Raw genomic sequence first — 20,589 nt, 5'->3', positions numbered from 1 at the left:
AGACGTCGCGCTCGGCGCTACTTGCAAGGGACTACTTTATATTTATTTCGAAATTTAATAAACAACGTATATTTTTTATTTTTAATAGCCTATGTTCTTCTGCTTGCCCTGAGGTTTTCAACGATGTCTTGGGTGTTTTGATTGGTGGTGTACTTTTCGAGTTTACCTGGCTCAAAGGTTTGTGTTCTATCTTTATAATAGTAGTATAGATATATATATATATTCCACAGGTTTCACCCCAGTTATAGTTAGCTGGACATTTTACTCATACAAAACCATTGAAATTCCTCGTTATAGTAAGTTGTACTCACTATAACTCGCGCGCCCGCAATCCACTGCTGATGATGTCACATATTACATCATTTATGACATGGTCAGTGACATCACTGATGACATCACTGATGACATCTCAAATGACATCCAGCTAACTATAACTGGTGTGAAACCTATGGTTTTTTCAGTGAATTTCAAAGGTTTTTTAAATGCTAATTCCTAACTATAACGAGTGTGAAACCTATGGGGCCTTATATACGAGCCCCTTGCGCCTCTGGAACGTCACTTTTTGTGACATTCCGGTGGCGCAGAAGACTGAGTGATATTTATCAGGCAGGACTAAGCCACTTTTTGTGGTGTAATCTTGTTTATTCCCAACTCACACTAGTTAGTTGGGAATAAACAAAAACTTTTCAAGCAAACCTGCTTCTGAGTGCTGTAACCAGCACTTTGGAATTGTTATATATGTATATATGTGTATATATATATATATATATATATATATATATATATACAGTCAACATAGCACCATGTTATTGAATATGCTAGAACTATGTCTTAATAACAACTGCTTCCTGTATAACAAGGAGGTTTACCAACAGCTAAGAGGAGTGGCAATGGGGCCATGCTTCTCTCCTACCTATGCATGTTTACATGTAGGGTGGTGGGAGGAGCATGTCCTCAAGGGAACACTCGCTGATTTTTTCCCTAACTGTATGATACATTTTTGGCGATTCATTGATGACATCTGCATGATTTGGAGGGGTTCGGTGGAATCAGCAAATGAATTTTTTAACAAGATTAATGTCAACTATCTTAATTTACGTTTCACCTCCCAGATCAGCACTCACCTTATCCAATTTCTCGATGTGGAAATTTACATTGTGGAGGGTGGGTTACATACCCGCTTGCACAGGAAAACTACAGCGGGTAATGCAATCTTGCACGCAAGTAGCTCCCATCCTAACCATCTGATTAGGAGCATTCCCTACGGGGAGTTTCTAAGGATCAGAAGGATCTGTAGTACGTCAACAGATCTTGAGAGATGTCAGAATGAGGCTTTTGAAAGATTCCGTGCTCGAGGGTATGATACTTCTCTGTTGCTAGAGGCAAGAGATAGAGCCAATCAATTTGACAGGGACAATTATCTCGCCTCAATCAATGCAGACGTCACATCTACGCCAGTGGATATGGAGGATGAGACAGTGAGTAAAAACATCTGTTTAATAACGACTTTTAATGGAGAACACAAGAAGGTGAGGGGGATTTTGAAAAAGCATTGGCCGCTTTTGAAGACTGATATCAGTTTAGCTCCACTTATATCAGATGAGCCTTCGGTGGTTTTTAGAAGAGCTCCGTCCATGAGGGATGTTTTGGTCAAATCCAGCCCTGAGGTAGTAATTAAACCTCATCGGATTTCTAATAAATGTGGCTTTTTCAAATGCATCTCTTACAGAGCGTGCAAGTTTGGCGTAAATACCAGCGAGTACTGCTCTGCTTTTGATCCCAATCCTATTAAGATCAAGGAGCACTTCACCTGCCGTACAGATTTTGCGGTTTATGTGCTCCAGTGTACCTGCCGGCTCAGGTACGTTGGCAGCACTAAATTACAGGCTTTCAACCGCATTCTGCAACACCTACGAGCCGTGGTCAATTCTGATGTTAATTACCCTGTCGCCCGGCATTTTGAATTGATCCACAACAAAAATCTCAATGATTTGAAGTATTTCATTATTGATGCGGTGCCCAAAAACATCAGGGGGGGGGGGAAATAGGGAGAAATACATCTTACTTTTAGATACCAGGATCCCTAATGGATTAAACACAGGGGAAGATCTCCATTGCTTCCTATAGTCGGGTGGATTAACAGGAATACTGGACACCTACCTGCTGCGTTACCATCTTTCAGTGACCTGATTGGGCAGAGGTAGAGTAAATTAGAAAATTGCATTGTCCAGAGGGCCCGGTTAGTCTGTGGGGTATATACACAGGGATCCTAGAAAACATCTTATTTGGCATCTTTACAGTGTATACAGGGTGCTCCAAATTGATCTCCCCTGCATCATTCCTTGCTTTCAATCGGGTAAAGTAGGGTAAGGGTTTTGAATATGCCTTTATCCGTTGAGTTTTTTCTTGTAGAAATAAGGGCACTATGCCATAATGTAAATTTTTTGTCCTATTATTAGTTTGATCTAATCTAGTTTTCAGCAATGATATAATCATGAGTACAACTACTTCTGTATGTGGGTGGCATGTAACTCTTCATAAATAGAGGTCTCATTGAACGTGCCATCACCAATGCACTCCCTTGTACATATGAATTTGAATTCTTGGTTTTAAGATTCACTGAATTTGCACATTTGCACAATTAAGCACTTTATCAAGTATAATATCTGCACTTTCCCAGAGTGTTGAAACTTTTGCAGCGTTTTGACTTGTATATTAGTCATAATATGGAGAGTAATAACATGCTTATTGTTTAAAAGAAGGAGAAAGGAGGATGGAATGGCTGTATTATTATAATCATTTCCATGTGGTAAACTAAATGTACGATATTTTGTAAAGTTATTTTGTAAATATATCAATTTACCTGTTCCTTCTGTAATTAGACCAATGGATATGTGGTGTTAAGCAATATCTCCTATAACGAAGTATTCACTTTATGTCTATGCATTGCTGACGTTTCTTCAATTGGGACACACACAGTATATAAATTGCACTTATTGGTTCTTATGGTCATGTGATCAAGGCTGCCGTGTCGCAGCCGAAACGCGTCATGCTGGGGACAGAAGAACAATAAACCACCTTTGAAGTAATCTAAGCGCTGTTTTGTGGTCTGTACCTACGTTTGTGGAATCGGAGTCCAGTGCCGATCAGTAGGAGTGTGGAACGGATATATATATATATATATATATATATATATATATATATATATATATATATATATATATATATATATATATATATTACCTACTGGCGGTCGCCAGTAGGTAGTTATAGTTAGGATTTTTTTCAATGTAAATTCTCAAAATTCTATTGTGAATAACTTTGACGCCGGTTGACGAATCTGCCTGAAAATTTCCTCAAATTTGCCTCGCGGAGCTCCTGTCCTTCCCTGAAAGTTTCGGGGGGATTTGTCAAGCGGGGGCCAAGATAAAAGGGGGGTCCCAAAACGTGTTTTTCCCATGTTAATTTCCATAGGGCGGTCGAACTCACTTTTAGCACAAACGGCTGAATGGATTTCCACCAAACTTGGCAAAATTGTAGGGACTGGTAGCCCGATGTGCCTTTGACATCACTGATAACAACATCCTTGTGACAAAGTGGCAGACCTCCTATCAGCATAAAATAACCTTTGACACACACATTCAAAAATAGAAACTAACATTTTCTTAAAAAAGGAGAAACCAATACCAATTACAACAACTTATTAGGTAATTCCAACATCTACATACACATCCACTCATTCACCAACAGTTCTATATAGTCACTCATCCATGTACTTATTCATCATATGTACTCATACACCTATACATCCTGTTACACACTAATACTCATCCATATAGTTACTCACACACAAATTCACACATGCAAATAAACTATCAAAAAAACATTTACTTGATTATACTGCTATATACACACCACTACACATACTTCTACAGAAACAGAAACATATTTACTCTCTTAAACAATCAATTATAAAAACACATACTCACTAACCCACCCATGCACACAATCATCCACCCATACAATCTTGCACACATGCTGTCTTCAAAATACATACAAATAGTGAGTCACTCATTCATGCATCTGTGTTCTAAGTAATATCCCCCACCGAACCATACAGACACTGATACTGATACTCAAAAAAACAACTAATAACCCATATACACACTCATGTAGCTACTCACCAACCCGTGCAGCCACTTATACACAAAGTGAGACACCGATACAGATATTTAAATATTTAAACATTACTCGCTAATATATGTATTCACTAAGATACATTTAATAAGTCAGTTAACCAATCAATTTTACACAAAAAAACATCCATTTAGACATTTATTTACCCATATATTCTTCCATCAACCGTTAGATATACATATATAAAAAATATTTATTTTTCAGAAAGATACACATTCACTGGATGATGTCATCAGTGATGTCATTTGAGATGTCATCAGTGATGTCATGAGTGATGTCACTGACCATGTCATGAGTGATGTAATATGTGACGTCATCAGCAGTGCATTGCAAGCGCAAGTTATAGTGAGTCCAACTAACTATAACGTGGGAATTTCAATGGTTTTATGCGAGTAAAATTTCCACCTAACTATAACTGGTGTGAAACCTATGGTTTTTTCAGTGAATATATATATATATATACATATATATATATATATATATATATATACATATATATATATATATATATATATATATATATATATATATATATATATATGTGTATATATATATATATATATATATATATATATATATATATATATATATATATATATATATATATATGTAGAGAGAGAGAGAGAGGTTTGATAAAGTTGATAAAGCTTGAAACTTTGTAATCCCGTTCCCCTACCCACTTTGACCACTGGTCCAAATACTTAAAATAATGCAACAGCAGCTTGAGCTCAGCTAATTCAGTGACTTTAGTGACTTCAAGGTTTCAACCTGACAAGTGTTGTGGTTACTACTTGAGGTGGGCCACAACCGCCACTGCTAATACCCCAATTTCTTACACAGAGTGTGAGGAACCAGAGCGCAACTAATGCATACTGCATGTGGTGTCTTTAAAGAACAGCCTCCGCACCCTGTCTGAAAAAGCTCCATTGGCTCCCCATTCATCTGAGAAGCCACTTTACGATCTTGAGCATAACGCATAACTCTTTGTACAAAAACGGGCCCAAATACCTACAAAAAAACTTAATTGGTATGTCCCCAAAAGATCCTTAAGGTCCAGCAACAAATCATTCTTGACCCAACCGCGTGTCCGGATCTCCAGATACGGTCACCGTTCTTTTTCCTATCTTGCCCCTTTGCTCTGGAACAAACTGCCTCCCCACCTCCTATCCATCACTGAACACAAACAATTCCGTAAAACCCCAAAAACCTGTCTTTTTCCCAAGTAGTCCTACCATACTGTATCTAGCCTCACTTGTGGTCAACTGTTTTTGTGCTGCAAGCGCCTTGAGACCTTACGGTTATAAGTTGCGCTATACAAAAACCTTTGACATGACATGGTGTCTTTAAAGACACTGAACTAGCTTGCTTAAAACCTAAGACCTTTTTGTATTTTTGAAGTTGCTCTAACATTGCTGAGCAGAAGCTTTTTAATATATTGTTCTTGCTTGGGGTGATGACTTTTTGAAACTCTGCCCACAAGTGTTTTATTGGTGGAATGTTTAGAACATGGACTTCTTGTATTATAGTTAAGAGATAGTGTGTGTTAAACGTCCTCTGATGATGAGGCATTGGCTTTCAAAATGAAGCTTTGTGATCCTTGAGGGCACAGGGAATTTCTTAGACCCGCAAAAGGAATCAGACCGACTCTTTGACTGGCCCTGTAATTGGCAGGGATAGGATTGATCAGATAGAGACTGACTAATTGCGATAAATGCAGACTTTGAGAGCTGGCAAGAAGGTTATTTAGAAGGAACTGATAAATGCTATGCTCTTTTCTGTGACAGGTTGGTATTTTTCTGAGACCTGGAAGGTGAATGGTGTGAAGAGCCTTTTGCCATCAAGCAGCTCCGCAATCTTGCAGTGAACGGAATGTGTGCATATGAGATGTGAGAAGCCAAACTTGTTTCACATGCAGAGTGATCCACCTAAATCCCTAACAGTGGTGACAGCAATAGCTTTTCTTATCGCTGCTGCCAAGAAGCTTCTTGTCTATGTGATAACATTATTTTTTTTTTTTTTTTTTTTTTTTTTTAAACCTTTATTGTGTATTAATAGCAAACAAATACGGGCCCACAACCATCCGGCCGGCCTCGAAATCATTAAAAGCACAATAGCAAAGTAGACAGGTCTCAGCAGTATCGCAATACAAGGCAACAATCGGTGCAGGTGACACCTAATACAAATAAACTGCAGAGAACAGGAGGTATGAAGGTTCAGTTTTTAAAATTTTGAAGTGTATTACGAAGAAAGAACCAAGAGGATCAGGGACCAAACAGCTCATTAAGAGCCAGGGAGGGCAACATTTACGAGCGGAGATCCATCAAACAAAAACATAATCGAGTAGCGGCACAGAATAACTTAGAAGGATAAATCAGAACAAAATGTGCTGTGTGCCGAATGATACCCCCCCACTACCTAACCATCCCCACCGATCCAAGAGAGAAATAAGAAGAGAACAGAAGTCAAAAAAAGAAACATAAGGCCCATAGAACTGAAACCAAAATGAGGCCCCTCCCCCCTCCCCCCACCCTACACGCATGCAGAGGCTACGGCCTACCCCCCCCCCCCCCTTGCAGTGTGCCTGTCGCCCACAAAGAATACCCGAAATGCAGATAAGAAAGAAAGGGAAGAAAAAGAAAAGAAGATCACATAAGAACCAAGAGGAGGGCCAAATATATGCGCTCCCGGTCTCCCCAACCACGTACACATCCTCCACCCCATAAATCAGAAACAGCACTGGCAAATGGCAGTTACGAGTACAAATGGGGGAGAGTCATCACACCCTGCGCAGCCAACGTAGGTACATATGCGTTAAGCCCGATTCTCCGCCGGTCAGACAGCCACAGACGCAAAGGGAGCCCCCTAGCCCTGGCCAGATCGTGGATGCCTCCAAAGACGTGGCCCCCGGAGAAAGTTAGTCGCAGTCAGAACAAAGAGACAAAATGGCGACGAACAGGAAAGGAGAGTCATGGAAACACAAAATGGTAGCCGCCAGTCAACGAAAGTTCCGTCTTGTTCAAGGAACAGAACCCCCCAGGTTCGCCTGATGACAAAGGTCCCACAATAGGGAGATCGGAGTACACAAAAAGAAGGCAGGCGAAGGGGCCAGTAGCTGAAGAAACGGTGTCTGAGTCAATAGTGGCAGTGAAATGAACAAAGACTCCTGTCTCGAAGGAGGAAGAAACATTGTAGCACAGTTAGAGCTGGCGGACGGTCGTCCGCGGGCGGCAATACAGTCAGAAACAATCCGTTCCCCCTTAAAAACATTTGGAAACACTGTATCCCCTTCAACCACTGGCAAAGGCAAATCTGTACAGTACTGCGAGCCGGCCAGCCGTGTTCGTCTCAATGCGAGCGCGATGTCATCCAACTTCTTACCCAGGACAAGGGAACCATCGTCCAACGCAGACCGTAGATCAAAAAGGGCAGCGAGGACAGCACCACAGGATAATAGAGACTGCATCACAGTATCATAAGAGGTCTCACGCAATCCATCCCACCGCTCAACACCAGACAAGTTGTTGCAATCCCGGGACAGGAGTAAGCGATCCTTCCCACTCGGGGGACCATCGGGCATGGCCAGCCCGTCGGAGAAGTAGTATGAGGTCGGGGGGGAAAGCGGCACAGGCAAGCTGCAGCTCAAGTCCCTGGCGGTAGCACAGCCCATCATTCTGAAGCGACTCTCACAGAGAGCCGTCTCATCTCCGGCGCGGGGCTGGGGCCAATGCAGGAGTGATTCACAGGCACCGGACAATGGCAGTAATGGAGTCCGCAAGGCACACCTCCGGCGCCCAGCACAGAAGACGAATCCACAGTGAGCCCCCTCCTCACAAGCGTGCCTCGGTCGCGCTGAGCGTAGTCCGGTGCCAGAGCAGCGAAGTCCGGTTCGTTACCCCTGCAAGAGGCGACTCCGCCCAAAAGCGAGCACCGCCAGGGACAGGCTGGCTGCAGGCGATCAATGAAAGTCCGGCGGCGCGCTGTAGCACAGGTCCCGGCTCCAGGGCTGCGGAGGCCGCCCAACGATTCAGCAAATATCTCCGGACATAAGACAGGCAGAGACCTCGGGAGAACGCTAGTGGTATCAGCGCATCTTCACCGACATCCCGCTGCTGCACAACATCAGGATAGAAAGCAGGATTTCGATGCGGGAATCAAGGGCTGGCGGAGCCGGGAGCCTACCCTTCCGCTCCGGTCGCCATCTTGGCTCCTCCCTGTGATAACATTATTTTGCTGCTTTTGTAGAAAGAAATTCACAAATAAATCTACAATATTCCAGTTCTGGATATTATAACATGCCAAAAGTTGAATTAATGCTTTGGCAAATCCCCTTCATGTTTCATATTCAAGATATAACTACCATATTACTTGGGTTGGGAACCAACCATTACAACGCAGTCACACTACTTTTACAATGCAGTAATTACAAAGCGGATGCATTTACATCGCATGCCATCACAACGCAGGCATTACAATGCATGTCACTACAACGCATGCCATTACAACGCATACATTACAATGCATTATAAGGTATGTCATTGAGTTCCTTTTAGTTTAAGGGTGGGTATGGGTTTGGGGGTACATGGGAATAGTTATTTTTATCTCCAGTATCCAACACTTACCTACTGTTGCACTCACTGGAGTGGAAATAGTAATTTTTACCCCCTACATTATCCAAAACTTACCCCACTGTTAGCCTAAAAGTAATATGCATTGTAATGGTATGCGTTGTTACCCTAAAAGTAATATGCATTGTAATGGTATGCGTTGTAATGGTATGCGTTGTAATGGAATGCCTTGTAAAGGTAGTTTCTAAAAATGCGTTGCAAAATCAAGCATTGTAAAGGGAGCCGCAATGTAAAAACCACGTTGTAAAGGCATGCATTTTAATTGTTTGCGTTGTAACGTCATATATTCCTTGGGTACATTGCTGCAGTGTGGCTATACCCTGAAAAATCTGTAAGCACCTAAAATACTTTATAGGGAAGGGGAAGATTTTCAAAGATATATGGGATAAATTACTCCCAGTCAAACATTAAGAAGTATATTGTAAGTCACCAAGTTTTTCCATGATCACAGAGAGGTATGAGGCCAGAAGATGAGTTCCTCTATAAAGTCATGGAACTCTGAGGTGGCTTGCATTATCCTTATAATGTATGTCGTGGGTACTTTATTCCTATTAATACATGGTCACAATATAACCCTTCCCACAAACCACTTAATTCCTTGGTGAGATGCTGTCTCATATGAATGAGCTAGGGTGCTCTTAAAGATAAATACAATTAGATCCCCTGTATGCAGGAAAAAGCAGTTACACATTTGTTGCAAAAAGATATTAGAATCAGTTTAATAAAAGTCGGCTTTTTAAAAAACGCAGTTGCTCCAAATTTGTGGAAACACGCAGAGAGATTTTTCTTTCCATGGAAAAAGTTAATATGTTGCAATAAATATTTATTTTCTGGTTATTACTGTTCATCTAGAAAAACAGCATAGTAGAAGGATAAGTCAAGGTTTTATTTCTTTTTTTTAAGTGCATTTTTCTTTTCCCTTGACTGCTGAATCTGGCAGCAGGTATTGTGATATCAGACATCAACGGTACAGAACTTCATTTCGTTATGTAGTTAGTGAAGGGCCCAGGTCCGACCCGGGCCACCACCAGGTTTGGGGGCTCATCGGGGGCCGTGGTGGGCCTGTGCTGCGAAGGAGCCAGAATCTTCTTTTTTTGCTCCCTGCGCAATGGGAGTAACTCCTCTTATGCCCCTCTGGTGGCAGGGCTTTCAGTGGAATGAAAAAACTGGGGTGGTGGTCTCTACAAGGGGTGTGGCTGATGTAATTAAGGCGTGGCTTAAAAACACGTAAGCTAAAAATCTGTGCTTAGTATAGTGTGCCGCTCGACTTGTATTTTGCTGTTTCTGTCATTGCATCCAGATATATGATATAACAAGTAACATCATACCTACAACAAGTCAGGACTATTGGCTTTGTTAATGGTTGTTAGTTGCATAAGATAAATGAGCAGCAACTATGGCTTGTATATAATATTGAAAAAGTTTTCACTTAAAGCCCTGGTGACACCAGGACAATGTTGCTGCTCCTGAGTTTGGTAAATCTAGAGAGAAAATTACTCTTTTTAAAAGATTTCCATTCCTCTACAACTCACCTGGCATGACCTCATGCCGTAACTTCTCTACTAGCGAGAAGGGAGCAGTGGTAGCACGCGCACATGATGTGCCTGCTGTCACTGCAGTCCAGAGAAAAACGGCCTGCCTGTGTCAGGGCACAAAACAGAGCCCGATAGAGACCTGTTTCGAGGCCCCCTTTAAAAAACTGCCGGTGCTCAGCACCGGCAGGACCCGGCCCACTAAAAGCTCTGTCTGGTGGGATCAGCTCTAAGGTGCTGGGAAAGCAACCTCTCAGACAAGGGCACAAGGGAGCAGCAACTTTCCCTTTGGACAGGACCCTGTCTCATGGGATGGAGTCCCTGAGGCAGGAGAACTGTTGCACCGACCCTTGGGAGATGGATTTTAGAGGCATCCTGTATCCGTTGAGAGGGTCATACGCACACTCCATCCCCAAAGGGACTTAATTAAACAAAGCTGCACCGACCCCGGGGCCTTGGCCCACCCTGTGACAAAACACAGCAGAGCGCCACATACTTGTTTTTTAGTTCCCGTTTTAAATAGGATGAAACTTCAAAACTGGATATCTCTGACCCCGTTAGGCCGATTCGCTTCATCCTCTGCTTGGGAAAATACAGCCGGGCATCCCTGCTTATCAGCCCCACACTGGTGACCTCATCGAGCGCTACATCGCCACCCTAAAGTCAACCTTTCAAAAGATTTCGAACATAAAAAAAGAAGGAAGCATTGGGATTATGTGCAGCAGTTGGCCCTATTATACCACACACTTCCAGACTCAGGCTAGTTTAGCATCCTCTTCTTTTGAGCTTTTGTTTTGGAGCAAACCAATACTCTATAACTCTACTTGAGATGGCTAGGGCAGCCCGGGATTGACAAAGTGAAGAAGACAAGCCCGTATTGAAATATGTCTTCAAGCCACATAGTTGTATTGGGAAATTCTGCGAGTTGGTACAGGAGAATACAAGGAAGGTACAGAGTCGACAACACATTTATTTTAAAAAGAAGGCTAAGTTTTAGAGGTTCCAGCCAGAAGACTGAATAGTATTTCTTATGTTTTCTAATGAAAATAAACTTATGACCAGATAGCAAGTTCCATACAAGATTCTAAAAGTAATAACTCCAGTTACATACCAACTGGAGCTTATAGGAAAAGGAAATCAGAGCCAAATCTTTCATGTAAACTATCTGATGAAATGGGAAGGTGCTGTTTCTACAGAGTCCATTGTTTTGTATGTCAAGACATTGGCCTCCCAGATTGTTCCTTCTATTGAGACTGGGGTAAGAGTGGTGGCGGAATCAGCCTCCGACATAGCAGCCACGTTTGCAGACTACTACGGGGCCCTCTATGCCCCCAGGGAGCGGCCCCCAAAGGGAGGCTGCCATTCTACTGGTGTTGGACATCCTTATGCCTCATCCTTATGCCTAAGCTATCAGGGAGAGATAGGGCAGACCTGGACCACCCCCTTACAACATAGAAAATCACTTTGGCCTTTCAAGCCATGAACTCAGGGTCTCTTGACCTGGCTGTGGAAATGTGCTTTTCAATTATCACACCGGTGCAGGGGTCACCCTTCTCTTTCCACGGGTCCTTAGACCAACAAAATAGAGATTGCCACTGAAGCTGGAATTCAAATAACAAACTTATTAATCACTCATGAGTGGGACTACATCCATACAGCACTCTCGAGAGCTGCCTGAGGTAGTACATTGAAGTCATAGAACACAGGCCTTATATACAGCTTGTTCTGCACTGGTAAGCATGTGGATACAAATAGAAGGTACAGGCCTACACAGGAATAGTTACCGACAAACATGGGCAGATGGGAAATCACTTAGTCAGCAAATTGGGAGGGGGAGCAAGAGTGCTTATGGCAGAAGAAAGGGGTTGATAGTTGAGTCTGAGACCAGGTGTTCTGCCAGCTACAAACTCTTCAGCATGCATATTGCTTTTGGCTGAGTCAGGAAGTCAACTAAATTAGACAGCACAGGCAGGAAAAAAAAAACGAGCAGTAGAGGATGGGAGAATTACAAAGCCAACAAAATGAACGCCATAACCAAGATGGTTTTAGCTTATGCTAAGAGAAATTATTTCAGATTTCCACAGATGGCCTTTTTAGCATTGGCTGAAGACATCTCTATGATTTGGAAAGAGCATGGAAGATATCATGTACATCTATTCTCATGAGTTCATTAATTTCCTGGTCCATTGCGAGGCGAGCATTTACATTCTTGACATTTTGTTTAGTCAGTATACATGAGGTACAGGTAGAAAGACAAAGGGAACAGAGCATTGGGCCGCATTGAATGCATAGGCAAGAAATGAAAAGAATGCACATGAAAAATGAAAAGAATCGCAGCAAATATACATAAAGCTGACAGTAATTTCCAGCCCCATACAGTAAACATTTTCCATAGCTATCCAGTCAAAGTCCATGTCCCTGAATCCTGGTGGATGTCAGTGGCTATTTGGTGCATCTTGGATGTATACGCAGCGGCTGCTCCCAATGATGCGACATGCTCCATCACAGTCGGCCAAGGTGACATCGAGGACCATCCTGTTTTGGAGTGCCACAATTCTTGCAATTTGTAGTTCTGTGATATTTCCAAGTGCCATCGCTGTCTGATTGGTTACAGCCTCTACAACACGTGTCAAATCTTTCTGCTGTTTAGGCCGCACCAACAAAGAAGAATAGTCCCAAGTTAAAGTCAATATATTGCTGCAGTGCAGTATCAGTTTGATCCACCTCATCATTGTTTATTGTCCTCTTGAATCAGCTCTTAGAAATGTCATTATAGTCTTTATTGTAGGATGCAGGTGCCAAAAACACAGGTGGAAGCAAAAAGGTCACATAGCAGCTTCCATACCACCCAATAGGTAGATGATAATAACTTTTACTTCCACAAATGAAATAGGTGTTGTGTGAGGACCAAAAACTACTATTGTTCATTCCAGTAATATTTAACACTAAAGTACAGTCACTTTTTCCCACAGGTATACTGCCAATACTCCTCACACAGAGAACCGCTCGAGCTCTGGTGACAGCGATAACAGGAGGCCCATTTCCCTTGGTTGTTCAAGTGTTAGGGAAAACATAACGCACAGAGGAATTTCCTTGACGATACTCCTCCATTTCCCATTCAGTTCCATTAGCTTGTGGATCTCCTTCCTCATCAGAGTAACAAACCCTCTTCAATTGAGCATTTAGTCCTCCTACATCAGCATAAGTAATGTTAGCAACTTCATAAGCCTACAACAATGCAAACCAGGCTCTGCAGCAGCCAAAACGGAAAAGCAATAAAAGGCGTTCCTCCCTTTTTCTGATGAGCTGGCATCATTCCACATACCCATCAGTTGGTAACATTTGTAGCATTGTGTGTATGATGCAACATCTCAATGAAAGTGTTATTGAGGTAGGACATTCTGTGCTTCTGCTCATGATAAGGAAGAGTGAAGTAGTGATGTCCAATGGGAACAGGAGTAGTAGTCGTCAGTAGATTTTGAGCAGGAGCTACTCCCTCTACAACCCATGTTATTATAACAATATTAACAACAATCGAAGTGTGTCCAATAATGAACATACTCTTTCGATCACAGACTCATGCAGCAGTTTGCTTCTTCTCCATAGGCACATTCAACTCGTTGTTGAACAATAAAACGGATGGTTGCCTAAGGTCCTGGGTAGACGTTGGTTTCTTCACTGAGGTTGAGACGAGCAGTCACTAAAAGGCTACCCCCCTTTGTAGTCAGTCTTTAACCACCCAAGACAGTGCTCAAACAGTCTTTTTCAGCAACAAAGTGGCTTTCTTCCGAGGTCGCACCTGATATTGAGATGTACCAGGGATCGTGTGGTCTGGGAAGACTTCCTCAGGTCCTTCAGGTGACGTAGCTTGTCTTTTTTCTGTAGCCAGGATGTTGCGATGATCTGCCAACGCAGCTGGGCTCACTAGGTCTTGCAACACTTTCCGGCAATGTGTCGCATGGGCCCAGGTCTTCCGGTTGGTCACTCAAACCGCAGTCCTGGTAGCCAGTAGCACCTGCTCAGGGCCTCGCCATCTGGGTGCTAGGGAGTTGGCTCTCTGGAAGAATTTGACTACTACGTAATCTCCAGGGCGCAAGCAGTGGCCCCTACCTTGCGACCTGTCTGGAAGAGTCTCCCGAACCTATTGATAAATAGAAGACAAACTGTCAACTGAGAACAATGGTCATTCATCATTACATAGGGTACATCATGTTTAGGGCGTAGCTTAGAAATCCCCCAAATATTCATTGGCCTTCCGAAAAACACCTCATACGGTGTGAGGCAAGATTGTGTATGTGGTATCAATCTAATAGATAGCAATGCCAAGGGCAGTGCATCAGGCCAGTTCAAAGATGTGGAAGCCTGCATTTTAGCCAGTTTTAAATTGAGGGTAGAGTTGTAACGTTCCACTAGTCCTGCTGATTGTAGGTGAAAAGCAACATGAAACTTATGCTTAATTCCTAATCCTGTCATGAGATACTCAACAACTTGCCCAATAAAATAAGATCCGTTGTCACTCCATAAAACTTGACAAATTCCAAGTCTGGGGAAAAACTCTTTTAGGAGCACCTTTGCTGTAGTAAGAGCTGTATTATCCTTAGTGGCATATGCCTCCACCCATTTACTAAAGGCACACACCACTACCAGAACATACTTCAGATTATTACAGTGTTCAAACTGGATATAATCCATTTGCAGAACCTCAAAAGGTGCAGTAGGTATTGCAAACCCTCCTGTTGGAGTTCGTGTTTCCTTTCCAGGATTATACTGCAGACAAATCAGACAGAACTGGACTACTTTCTTAGCTGTACTGACAATCTTTGGATGATCCCAAACTTGCATAAGTTGCTTTGCTATTGAGAATGCTCCAACGTGTGCCGGCCATGTGCCATGTGAATTATAGGGTATAAATAGGCTGAGGGTAACTTCCATTTGGTCATTTCTTTATTCCTCCAACAACCCTCATCGTCCAATGCTCCCTCCTTGGACCATTGGTCTAATTCATCGACAGAGGCAGATTGTTGCATGCCCAGTACGTCTTGCCTGGCATAATGCCATCGTTCAGCCTATGATTTAACTACATACATAGATGTAGTACTTTGCTGCATTGCGGTCTCTTGAGCTGTGTAGTTTGAAAAGGCATTGCCTGCTCCTATTTTCTCGGTCACTTTCTTGTGTGCGCTATATTTAACAATTGCCACTTTCTTAGGATAAGTCAAGGCAGTAAGGAGATTATGTACTAATTCCCCATGCACTTTTTGTGTCCAATGTGAAGTGAGAAAGCCTCTTTCTTTCCAGAGTTGGGCACAAGTTTGGGGTGATTAATGATTGTGTAACTGAATTTGAGGTTCAACTCGAGCACCTGCTTTACTTTATCTATTAGAGCTTCCTGTTGAAGCTGACTTTTGTAACTATTTTAGAATGGCTCTGGCAGCTTGCCGGTGCCAATCTAAAAGAGTTACAAAAGGCAGCTTGAACTTTTGACACAATCCGCTCCGCTCGCGGATTTTGCCGGAAATTCGCGAATCTCGCGGATTGCGATTTTACCGAAAATCCGCAAAATCCACGAGCGGAACGGATTTTCCGCCCATGCTTAGTCTGGAGTTCCAAACACAGGTGCAGAACAAAGAGCTTGACGTAGCTGTTGGAAGGTATTCTGGCATTCAGTAGTCCATGGGAGAGGGATTGGAGTGTCTTTAGTCAAGAGGGCCAGCAAGGGTTCAATAATACATGAAAAACTAGGGATCCACTGCCTACAGAAAGAAGTAAGACCAATCAATGCACAGACATCCTTCTGAGTACGGAGCACAGGTGTGTTTAAAATGGTCTGAATGGGGCGTGGCCAAAATGGCGACCGGGATGGACGTGGGTTGCCTAGGCTCCCGTCCTGAATCCTCCCCCGGACCTCTGAATTAGCACTGAGACCCCCAAATAGAGTTGGCCGGAGCCCGGAGACACCGGACTGCAGACCCGACCCGGTGAAGACGGAGGGTGGCAGCTCCTGTGCGGCTACGGAGCCCCGTCTGTCTCGCACCGCCGCCTGCCTAGTAGCAAATGGCGGCCGCGGTGGTGGAGTGACGTCCGCGATCCACGGCCTGTGGTGCGGGAGACTGTGAGGGGCGGAGAAACGGGCACCAGCAACAGCCAGGGCCCAACAGCGGAGGTGAGCACTGCAGCGGAGGCAGCCCGGGACGGTGCTTGGCCCGGTGCGGGGTTCCCCGCTGCTATCTGGGGAAGAACTCCGTCTGGAGGGCGCGAAACAAGGTCCCCTGGCTTCCGGACCTGCGGCAACCAACAGCACTCAATCCTGGCCCCTGCCGCTGTCCGCCTCTGACTGCGCTTTGGAGGATGGCCCCGCTGGCCATGTGGAGGGCGGCCAGTTAGGGAGGAGACAGCCGACGGCGGGGCGGCTGACCGAAAATTGAGCCCCAGGCTTCGGGGCTAGCTGACGGGGCCGCCCACTCTCCTGGGACTCCCGGCGGCGCTAGACAGCTCTTCACTTAGAGACAGCGCCTTGAGACTGCGACCACAGCGCCAGAGGGGGGTCCTGGGATCCGGCGCTTAGCGGTGAGAGGCTACCTGACAGACCGCGTGGCCGCCTGGTCGGGAGCCTTGGAAATCTGGCCTCAGGCTTCTGGGCCTACTGGTGGTGGTTCCCGGTGGGCCCAATCGGGGCCACTTCGGCAAGGCGCATCAACACTGAGAGGCGGGGGCCCCATCGAACTGCACTTCGGCGGCCTGTTCTGGGGGGATGGCGGGGGACACTAACGGTCAGCCTACTACAGGGCGGTGACCTCTGGCGAGGAGATACTGAGGTGAGCTCAGGATCTCAAGGCCCAGCAAGCAGCGACCGCTCCGCCACGAGACCTCCATACTCGCCTTTGCCTGGCCCAGAGAGTGACCCCAGCTTCCACGGGTGGCTAGCACGGTTTGGCGTTCAAGCCGGCCCACGGTCTGTCCACCAGGGAGGTGTGTGCCCGGTGACCCAAGGGGTTGGTTGCTGCGAACAACATGACATCAGGTCAATGCAGAGGGGGCCGCACCATTACAGACATGCTCACCAAACGCACCCAGAAAGGGGAGAAGAGCCCAGCAACCATGGCACTGACGAACAGCACGACAGGGCAAGAGGAGGATGGAGCCCCCATCACTAAGTCGTTTTTGGAGACCCTCTTTAATACACTGCGGGATAATTTCCACACCCTAAAGCAGGACATGGCAGGCGAATTCCGGGAGCTATGGAGGGATGTTGATGGCCTGGGAGAGAGGGTGGCCGTCATGGAGGACGCTGACCGTACCAGAAGTGAGGAGGTGGAGCAGTTGCAACAGGAGGTGGTGCGTCTCCGGGAGCAGCAGGTAGACCTACAGGTGCATACGGAGGACCTTGAGAACCGCTCCCGCAGAAATAATATACGGTTCCGGGGTGTACCACTTCAGGCAGAAAGGAAGGATATCTCCCTCTTCCTTCAGGGCCTTTTCAGAGATGTCTTGAGTGAGGGAGAGGACTTTGAAATCCGCATCGACAGGGCGCACAGGGTCGGCTTGGCGCGCCGGGCGCCTGCCCCTCCCTCGGACATACTGGCGTTCCTCCCTGACTTTCCCTTAAAGGCGGCCTGCAGGAGACAGCCCCTTCGATACCAGGGCCATCCGGTAGCTCTCTATCAAGATCTCTCGGCGATCACACTGCAGAAGGGCAGGGCTTTCAGACCGGCCACCGCTTTTCTAAAAGACAAGGGTGTTCCTTACTCCTGGGGCCATCCCTTTCGATTGATCTTCAAGTGGAATGGGGCTCTCCAACAACTTCGCTCCCTCCGAGACACCTGCGCCTTGCTGGGCATAGATCAGGATGACGACACGCAGATGGAAGACCCCTCGAATCGGCCCTCACTAAAGACTTCGCCAAGGCCCTTGAGCGACGGATAGCAGCAGGTGAGGCGTCGGCGTTCACCGAAGGTGTCTCACAAGCCAGACCCAGTGACGGTGGCACATGAACAAGCGGCAGCCGTGGAGGAGGTATCCAAAAGACACGGTGCCATCAGAAGATTAGCTTGGGACTCGAGCTTTGCCTGGGCAAGCTGGCTCCTGCTAAAGTCAGTAAAGGGGGTCTCTTCGTCTTCTTCTTTGCTTCGAGTTTTGCAGGTCTGGGGTATATGGGGGGGAGGGCCGCAGAGGTCGCCACTGCCACAAACTCCTCCACGTACGGACTCCGTGGGCCTGAACTGTACACGGACAGGCCTAGGACTATGACACAGTTGGGATTCCAGTTGGGGTTCAGTTGGAGATTGGGGGATTGGGGACCCGGGGGAGGCAGGGGAGGGGAGTGGGGGTGGTGGGTTCGTTGGGAGTGGGACGGAGTTGGGGCTGCGGGGCAGGGGGGAGAAGTCCAGTGCTCCAGCTTTTCCTCGAGTCCGTAAGTTACAAGCCCACACAGGCCTCTAGGGATCAGTTTGATACCCTTGTTTCCTTCCTCATCGGAGATCACTTGACCGACAATACGCTCGCGCCTCACACCATCACACATCATGATGTCCAACACTTTTAAGATCTTGACCCTAAATGCACGGGATCTTAATAACCCGGTCAAGAGACGCGCGGTACTTTCCTTCTTGGAGAGCACACGTGCAGACGTCTGCCTGCTACAGGAGACGCACCTGCTGACACGAGACTGCCACAGACTCCGCTCCCGCACATTCCCAGGACAATATTTCTCTTCTGGGCCCACCAAAACCGAAGGAGTGGCGATCCTGGTGGCACGCCACTTCCGGGGAAAGGTTCTGCATAAAACTGCAGAGCTGCGAGGCAGACTCTTGGCATACCGCTTTGCCTTGAACGGCCTGGCACTCACGATTGGCTCCTTGTACTGCCCCAACGAGGGCCAAGAACAATTCCTTCACTCAGCTCTCACTGACATTACAGTGACATCAGACAGACACAATATACTAGGAGGCGACATGAACATGGTCTTTGACGCAGCACTTGACAGGTCGAGTCAACGCACTCATCAAGCATGGACATTATCTACTGCATGCACTACCAGACTGCAGGAACTCGACCTTCACGACCTGTGGCGTCTCAGCCACCCACAAGACAGAGAGTACTCCTATTACTCCGCGGCACACAAAACGTACGCCCGAATAGATCACTTTCTAGCAACTGGACCGTTGTGTACTCTCGCCGCGTCTACAGACATAGGGGTCATCTCACTGTCCGACCACGCGCCAGTCATCACGACAATTGACATTCCGCCTACGTCACCCCCCCCAAGGTAAGGCAACTCCGCGATACTCTACTGCATAGGAAGGACGTCGTAAAACACATCCAGACAGCTATACAGGACTACCTGACCCACAACGCCAATTCTGACACCACACTCACAACCCAATGAGCAGCTTTGAAAGCGGTCCTCCAAGGGGAATTTATTGCCCTCTCTTCAGCCGAGAACCGGGATAGGCAGGCCAAACGGGAGGAGCTTACCCAACGGGTACAGGAATTAGAACAAATGCACCAGAGAACGGGAGCTCCTAGAATTTGGTAACAACTCAAGGTAGCGCGGCAACTGCTAGCAGCCATAGATATGGACCACGCGGAATACGCTGCACTGCGTCTTAAGCACGCCTACTATACCGGAGGGGACAGGTGCGGCCGCATGTTGGCAAACCGGTTGACAGAGAGTCAAGGAGATATCCCGCCCGATGGGTCTAAAGTGTCAGATGATGCGCAGGTTGCGGAAGCATTCCGCGACTTCTACGCCGAGCTATCCACCGGCGACCCTCCGAATGTAAGTTCCACGGAGCAATACCTGGATTCGGTCACGCTTCCTTCACTCGCTCCGGTACAGACGGAGTATTTGGAGAAGGACATCCACATCGAGGAAGTAATTGCTGCAATCGCCCGGCTTAAGGTGGGAAAAGCATCGGGCCGGACGGTTTCTCCGCCACCTTCTATAACACCTTCTGCGCCACCCTAGCCCCACTGCTCACTCGCCTCTTCAACACCTTCGCGGAACCCGGGGCAATCACGCGGGATCTCCTCCGTGCGTCCCTTTCTGTCATTCCGAAGCCTGGGAAGGATAGGTCCAAGTGTGGAGCGTACCGACTGATATCACTCTTTTATGTTGACCTCAAGCTGTACACCGGCATACTAGCGGCACGACTTGCCCCCTATTTGCAGGGCCTGGTGGACCCTGACCAGGCGGGTTTCATCCCTGAACGGCAGACTGTAGATAATACCAAGAG

Source organism: Lissotriton vulgaris, chromosome 5, assembly GCF_964263255.1.
Source record: "Lissotriton vulgaris chromosome 5, aLisVul1.2, whole genome shotgun sequence".
Classification (NCBI taxonomy): domain Eukaryota; kingdom Metazoa; phylum Chordata; class Amphibia; order Caudata; family Salamandridae; genus Lissotriton; species Lissotriton vulgaris.
The sequence above is the reverse complement of the archived record's forward strand: the minus strand, read 5'-3'. Positions refer to the sequence as shown.